Source organism: Cherax quadricarinatus, chromosome 70 (genome assembly GCF_038502225.1).
Source record: "Cherax quadricarinatus isolate ZL_2023a chromosome 70, ASM3850222v1, whole genome shotgun sequence".
NCBI classification, from domain to species: domain Eukaryota; kingdom Metazoa; phylum Arthropoda; class Malacostraca; order Decapoda; family Parastacidae; genus Cherax; species Cherax quadricarinatus.
Window position 1 is genome coordinate 19,875,835 of NC_091361.1, and position 7,758 is coordinate 19,883,592.

Below are 7,758 nucleotides of genomic sequence, written 5' to 3' on the forward strand. Positions count from 1 at the left end.
ACAACAGTCTCTAAAATTAATTCTCGAGACGCCAGAAGACGCTAAACTCATCTGTGCCAACGGTTTGAGATGCTATGGTACCAAATGCACACCTGACCAAGTATCTATGGAAAGGTTTGTGAACATTACTCAGTGCTTCAAATGCTATGGTTTCGGCCGTAATATAAATAAATGCACCAGTGCAGAAACAGTCTGCAATATCTGCTCAGGAGAACATGTTTACAGAGAATACACCAACAGGAGCAAACCCATGTGTGCCCTGTGTGGTGGGTAACATCATGCTGTCTCTCCTAGTTGCCCTATTAAGAAATCCACAGTCCAGAAAAGTCTGGAAGACAAGAAATTGGCGAATGCCAAGAAAACTACTCCAACAGCACTACATATGGAGTCCCGAGAATCCTTCCCCAATCTACCGAGCTCTGGCAGGGCATCTACTGCCTCCTCTACCAACAGCAATGTATGGACCTCCTCTACTTCCCAACTCCGCCAAAGTAACCCTGGTATGCAACAAGCCCAAGTCCACTCTCCTTCCCTATCTCCCCAGGGTCTATACAAGAAGTAATGAAGGGGACTCTGATGTACATGATGGCCCGTGACATGGCACGGGGTGATGACCAGCTTTGCTTTACCATCATCAAGGAGCTGTTATTAGCAAATGGAGCCTCAGCTATAATCGTCCCAGATACAGTGTGCTCATTAATGAGTTCCTCCCCTCAGCCCGGAGTGAATGTACCCCCAAACACCCACATCTGTTCAAACCCCTCCCCCAACGGGGAAGAAACAACCCCTGCACCTGCACCAGTCACTGCACAATCCGCCGCCTTAGAGGATGACCCCATCGACCAATCAGGTTCCATTGCCGCTCTGAGTGATGCAGCTACTGGGCATCCAGCTCAACTCACCCTTGTACCCTTCCACGAAGAGAACCCAGTGTCTCCCATCACCGAGGTGGATGGAAATGATGACCCAATGCACACTGGGAACGAGGAAACTGATGTATCTGTAGATTCAGATGATGAGCCTGTTCCGTCAGCTAGTGCATCGAACACCAGCAGTATTGATGATGTCCAACATTTCTGTTCTCAGAGAACCACTCAGAACTACAGCCTCCCTTCCCCTAATGAATCGAGCAGAGAAAGCACGCACACACCAGGTGGCTATAACCTTAGACCACAATACTCTACACACAGCATTAACTCAAAACACTCTAAATACTGGGAAGTTATCTCCTGAACAGATAGGAGACTGGGTAACACCTGAACCAAGGATAACAATACCCCAATTTATTGAGACTTTACTTGAAACAGTCTATGGCTTACAACTAACCTTGTATCATATGCAAACATTCTACTCAAGACATCACCTCAGAAAAGGCTAAGCCAACTAACAACTCCAAGAAAGCAGCCAAACTCCACTGAGTGCCTTGCAACCAGAAACTTCAGCAAGCGTTCTAGAACCTTCCTCTTGCACCAAAGAAATAGCCATTGCAAGAAGTATACCTCCTTCCAACTCAGCAACATGCAAGTATACATGCAAGTATAACTGTGTGCAGCTGATGGGAAGTGGAGTATACCCCATCCTATGAATTATATGTATTCATGAAAAACACCACACACACACACATACACACACATACACACACACCCACATACACACACACACACATACACACACACACACACACACATACACACACACATACACACACACACACACACATACACACACATACACACACATGCACACACATACACACACACACACCCACACACACATACACACACACACATACACACATAGACACACACATAGACACACACATACACACACACACACACCTGTTTGGAACCCGCACTTGATAAAGCACGTCAAGAAACTAGAGAAAGTACAAAGGTTTGCAACAAGGTTAGTTCCAGAGCTAAGGGGAATGTCCTATGAAGAAAGATTAAGGGAAATCGGCCTGACGACACTGGAGGACAGGAGGGTCAGGGGAGACATGATAACGACATATAAAATACTGCGTGGAATAGACAAGGTGGACAAGGACAGGATGTTCCAGGGAGGGGACACAGAAACAAGAGGCCACAATTGGAAGTTGAAGACACAAATGAGTCAGAGAGATAGTAGGAAGTATTTCTTCAGTCATAGAGTTGTAAGACAGTGGAATAGCCTAGAAAATGACGTAGTGGAGGCAGGAACCATACACAGTTTTAAGACGAGGTTTGATAAAGCTCATGGAGCGGGGAGAGAGAGGGTCTAGTAGCAACCGGTGAAGAGGCGGGGCCAGGAGCTAGGACTCGACCCCTGCAACCACAAATAGGTGAGTACAAATAGGTGAGTACATACACACACAGATACACACACACACACACACACACACACACACACACACACACACACACACACACACACACACACACACACACACACTGGAACAAGAGTGGGAGAGAAAATTAGGAGAGCTTTCTGAAAAAATGGAGAAAGAGCTCTCTGTGAAATTGGAAAAGAGGTTGGAGAAGGAGACAAAGAATTGGGAGGCACAAGTCGAAACTGCAGTAGCCAAGATAAGGGTCCTAGAAGTTGAGATAAATAGGCTGAAGCGAGTTACAGGGGCAGTGACCAGAGAAGACACAGCATATGAAGCTGCGAGGCCGAACAGGAAGGAAGGAATTATGAATTATGCTAAGGTCATATCAGTCTGCCAAGGAGGATCAAGGAGTGAAAGGGAAGATCAGCTGGTTGCAGATGGAGAAGGTGATAGGTCGAATGCTGAGGCACAACCAGGCTATCAAGAGCCACTGGAAAAATCAAGGGAGAAACTGACCACATACAGGCAGGATCCAGAGTCACAGAGGGTGAGGCAATGGGAGGAAGAAAGGGCAAAATCAGTGTTTATCCATGGGCTTCAGGAGAGAGAGGAAAGGACACACACTGAAAGGCAGCAGGAAGAAAGAAAGGAGATTGAGAAAATCATCACGAAAATAGGTGAAGAGATGGACGAGATTGTAAATTTTCAGAGAATAGGGGGGTACTCGAAGGGGAGAAACCGACCAATCAAGCTGATTCTCAGGACGGAAACAGTGCGGAACAGGATCCTCCAAGAGAAACCACGATTGAAATACTCGGAAGAGTACAAGAGGGTGTTCCTAGACAGAGACAGAACAAAATCAGAACTACAGCAGCTGAGGGAGAGGACAAAAAAGCGAAAGGAGCTAGGAAAAGAGACAAGGAGGGAACCAGCAGAGGTCAGTCAGAGCAGAACAGAACAGCAAGGGCAAGCACACACACAACTATTCTCAGAACCATACAACCTATCACACCATCCCTACACACACTACAATCCATACCCACAGCCTCCACCCAACACCGAGCTATAGAATCCCACAGTATGCCACCAGGTCTCCCACCCTCACAGGCCCCCCAAACCACAGTGTTGGAAAGGAAACTGAAGGTATGGTACACAAACGCTGATGGAATAACAAATAAGTGGGAGGAGTGGCATGAAAGAGTCAAAGAAGCATCACCGGACATCATAGCTCTCACAGAAACCAAGCTTATAGGTATGATAACAGATGCCATCTTTCCAACGGGATACCAAATCCTGAGGAAAGACAGAGGGAACAGGGGGGGTGGAGGAGTGGCGTTGCTGATCAAAAATCGCTGGAATTTTGATGAGTTGGAGAGAGGAGACAGCGGAGAAGAAAGTGATTACATAGTGGGAACACTTCACTCTGGAGGTCCCAAGGTGGTAATAGCAGTGTTGTATAACCCACCACAGAACAGCAGGAGGCCAAGGCAAGAGTATGACGAGAGCAACAGAGCGATGGTTGACACACTGGCTAGAGTGGCCAGAAGAGCTCATGCATGCAGGGCAAAGCTCCTGATCATGGGTGACTTTAACCACAAGGAGATCGATTGGGAGAACTTGGACCCACATGGGGGCCAAGATACATGGAGGGCTAAGATGATGGAGGTGGTACTGGAAAACTTCATGTGCCAACACGTAAGGGACACTACAAGAGAGAGAGGAGAGGATGAACCAGCAAGGCTGGACTTAGTATTCACCTTGAGTAGTGCAGATATCGAGGACATCACATATGAAAGACCCCTTGGGGCCAGTGACCATGTGGTTTTAAGCTTCGAATACACAGTAGAGCTACAAGTGGAGGGAGAAGGCGGAAGGCCAGGACGAATGAAGCCAAACTACAAGAAAGGGGACTACACAGGAATGAGGAACTACCTGAACGGGGTTCAATGGGACAGAGAACTGGCAGGGAAGCCAGTTAATGAGATGATGGAATATGTAGCAACAAAATGCAAGGAGGCTGAGGAGAGGTTTGTACCCAAGGGTAACAGGATTAATGAAAAAGCCAGGATGAGCCCATGGTTTACCCAAAGGTGCAGGGAGGCAAAAACCAAGTGTGCTAGGGAATGGAAGAAATATAGAAGGCAAAGGACCCAGGAGAATAAGGAGAACAGTCGTAGAGCCAGAAACGAATATGCACAGATAAGAAGGGAGGCCCAAAGACAATATGAAAATGACATAGCAGCGAAAGCCAAATCTGACCCGAAACTGTTGTACAGCCACATCAGGAGGAAAACAACAGTCAAGGACCAGGTAATCAGGCTAAGGAAGGAAGGAGGAGAGACAACAAGAAATGACCGTGAAGTATGTGAAGAACTCAACAAGAGATTCAAAGAAGTGTTCACAGAGGAGACAGAAGGGACTCCAGAAAGACGGAGAGGTGGGGCACACCACCAAGTGCTGGACACAGTGCACACAACCGAGGAAGAAGTGAAGAGGCTTCTGAGTGAGCTAGATACCTCAAAGGCAATGGGGCCAGATAACATCTCCCCATGGGTATTGAGAGAGGGAGCAGAGGCGCTATGTGTACCCCTAACAACAATATTCAATACATCTATCGAAACAGGGAGATTGCCTGAGGCATGGAAGACAGCAAATGTAGTCCCAATCTTTAAAAAATGAGACAGACATGAAGCATTAAACTACAGACCAGTGTCACTGACATGTATAGTATGCAAAATCGTGGAGAAGATTATCAGGAGAAGAGTGGTGGAACACCTAGAAAGGAATGATCTCATCAACAGCAGCCAACATGGTTTCAGGGACGGGAAATCCTGTGTCACAAACCTACTGGAGTTCTATGACATGGTGACAGCAGTAAGACAAGAGAGAGAGGGGTGGGTGGATTGCATTTTCTTGGACTGCAAGAAGGCGTTTGACACAGTTCCACACAAGAGATTGGTGCAAAAACTGGAGGACCAAGCAGGGATAACAGGGAAGGCACTACAATGGATCAGGGAATACTTGTCAGGAAGACAGCAGCGAGTCATGGTACGTGGCGAGGTGTCAGAGTGGGCACCTGTGACCAGCGGGGTCCCGCAGGGGTCAGTCATAGGACCAGTGCTGTTTCTGGTATTTGTGAATGACATGACGGAAGGAATAGACTCTGAGGTGTCCCTGTTTGCAGATGACGTGAAGTTGATGAGAAGAATTCACTCGATCGAAGACCAGGCAGAACTACAAAGGGATCTGGACAGGCTGCAGACCTGGTCCAGCAATTGGGTCTTGGAGTTCAATCCCACCAAGTGCAAAGTCATGAAGATTGGGGAAGGGCAAAGAAGGCCGCAGACGGAGTACAGTCTAGGGGGTCAGAGACTACAAACCTCACTCAAGGAAAAAGATCTTGGGGTGAGTATAACACCAGGCACATCTCCTGAAGCGCACATCAACCAAATAACTGCTGCAGCATATGGGCGCCTAGCAAACCTCAGAACAGCATTCCGACATCTTAATAAGGAATCATTCAGGACCCTGTACACCGTGTACGTTAGGCCCATATTGGAGTATGCGGCACCAGTTTGGAACCCACACCTAGCCAAGCACGTGAAGAAACTAGAGAAAGTGCAAAGGTTTGCAACAAGACTAGTCCCAGAGCTAAGAGGTTTGTCCTACGAGGAGAGGTTAAGGGAAATCAACCTGACGACACTGGAGGACAGGAGAGATAGGGGGGACATGATAACGACATACAAAATACTGAGAGGAATTGACAAGGTGGACAAAGACAGGATGTTCCAGAGATTGGACACAGTAACAAGGGGACACCGTTGGAAGCTGAAGACACAGATGAATCACAGGGATGTTAGGAAGTATTTCTTCAGCCACAGAGTAGTCAGTAAGTGGAATAGTTTGGGAAGCGATGTAGTGGAGGCAGGATCCATACATAGCTTTAAGCAGAGGTATGATAAAGCTCACGGCTCAGGGAGAGTGACCTAGTAGCGATCAGTGAAGAGGCGGGGCCAGGAGCTCGGACTCGACCCCCGCAACCTCAACTAGGTGAGTACAACTAGGTGAGTACACGCACAGGAACTCAACAAGAGATTCAAAGAAGTGTTCACAGAGGAGACAGAAGGGGCTCCAGAAAGACGGAGAGGTGGGGCACATCACCAAGTGCTGGATACAGTACACACAACCGAGGAAGAAGTGAAGAGGCTTCTGAGTGAGCTAGATACCCCAAAGGAAATGGGGCCAGATAACATCTCCCCATGGGTATTGAGAGAGGGAGCAGAGGCGCTATGTGTATCCCTAACAACAATATTCAATACATCTATCGAAACGGAGATTGCCTGAGGCATGGAAGACAGCAAATGTAGTCCCAATCTTTAAAAAAAGGAGACAGACATGAAGCACTAAACTACAGACCAGTGTCACTGACATGTATAGTATGCAAAGTCATGGAGAAGATTATCAGAAGAGTGGTGGAACACCTAGAAAGGAATGATCTCGTCAACAGCAGCCAACATGGTTTCAGGGACGGGAAATCCTGTGTCACAAACCTACTGGAGTTCTATGACATGGTGACAGCAGTAAGACTAGAGAGAGAGGGGTGGGTCTATTGCAATTTCTTGGACTGCAAGAAGGCGTTTGACACAGTTCCACACAAGAGATTAGTGCAAAAACTGGAGGACCAAGCAGGAATAACAGGGAAGGCACTACAGTGGATCAGGGAATACTTGTCAGGAAGACAGCAGCGAGTCATGGTACGTGGCGAGGTGTCAGAGTGGGCGCCTGTGACCATCAGGGTCCCACAAGGGTCAGTCCTAGGACCAGTGCTGTTTCTGGTATTTGTGAACGACATGATGGAAGGAATAGACTCCGAGGTGTCCCTGTTTGCAGATGACGTGAAATTGATGAGAAGAATTCATTCGATCGAAGACCAGGCAGAACTACAAAGGGATCTGGACAGGCTGCAGACCTGGTCCAGCAACTGGCTCCTGGAGTTCAATCCCACCAAGTGCAAAGTCATGAAGATTGGGGAAGGGCAAAGAAGACCGCAGACGAAGTACAGTCTAGGGGGCCAGAGACTACAAACATCACTCAAGGGAAAAGATCTTGGGGTGAGTATAACACCAGGCACATCTCCTGAAGCGCACATCAACCAAATAACGGCTGCAGCATATGGGCGCCTAGCAAACCTCAGAACAGCATTACGACATCTTAATAAGGAATCGTTCAGGACCGTGTACACCGTGTACGTTAGGCCCATATTGGAGTATGCAGCACCAGTTTGGAACCCACACCTAGCCAAGCACGTAAAGAAACTAGAGAAAGTGCAAAGGTTTGCAACACGACTAGTCCCAGAGCTAAAAGATATGTCCTACGAGGAGAGGTTAAGGGAATTCAACCTGACGACACTGGAGGACAGGAGAGATAGGGGGACATGATAACGACATACA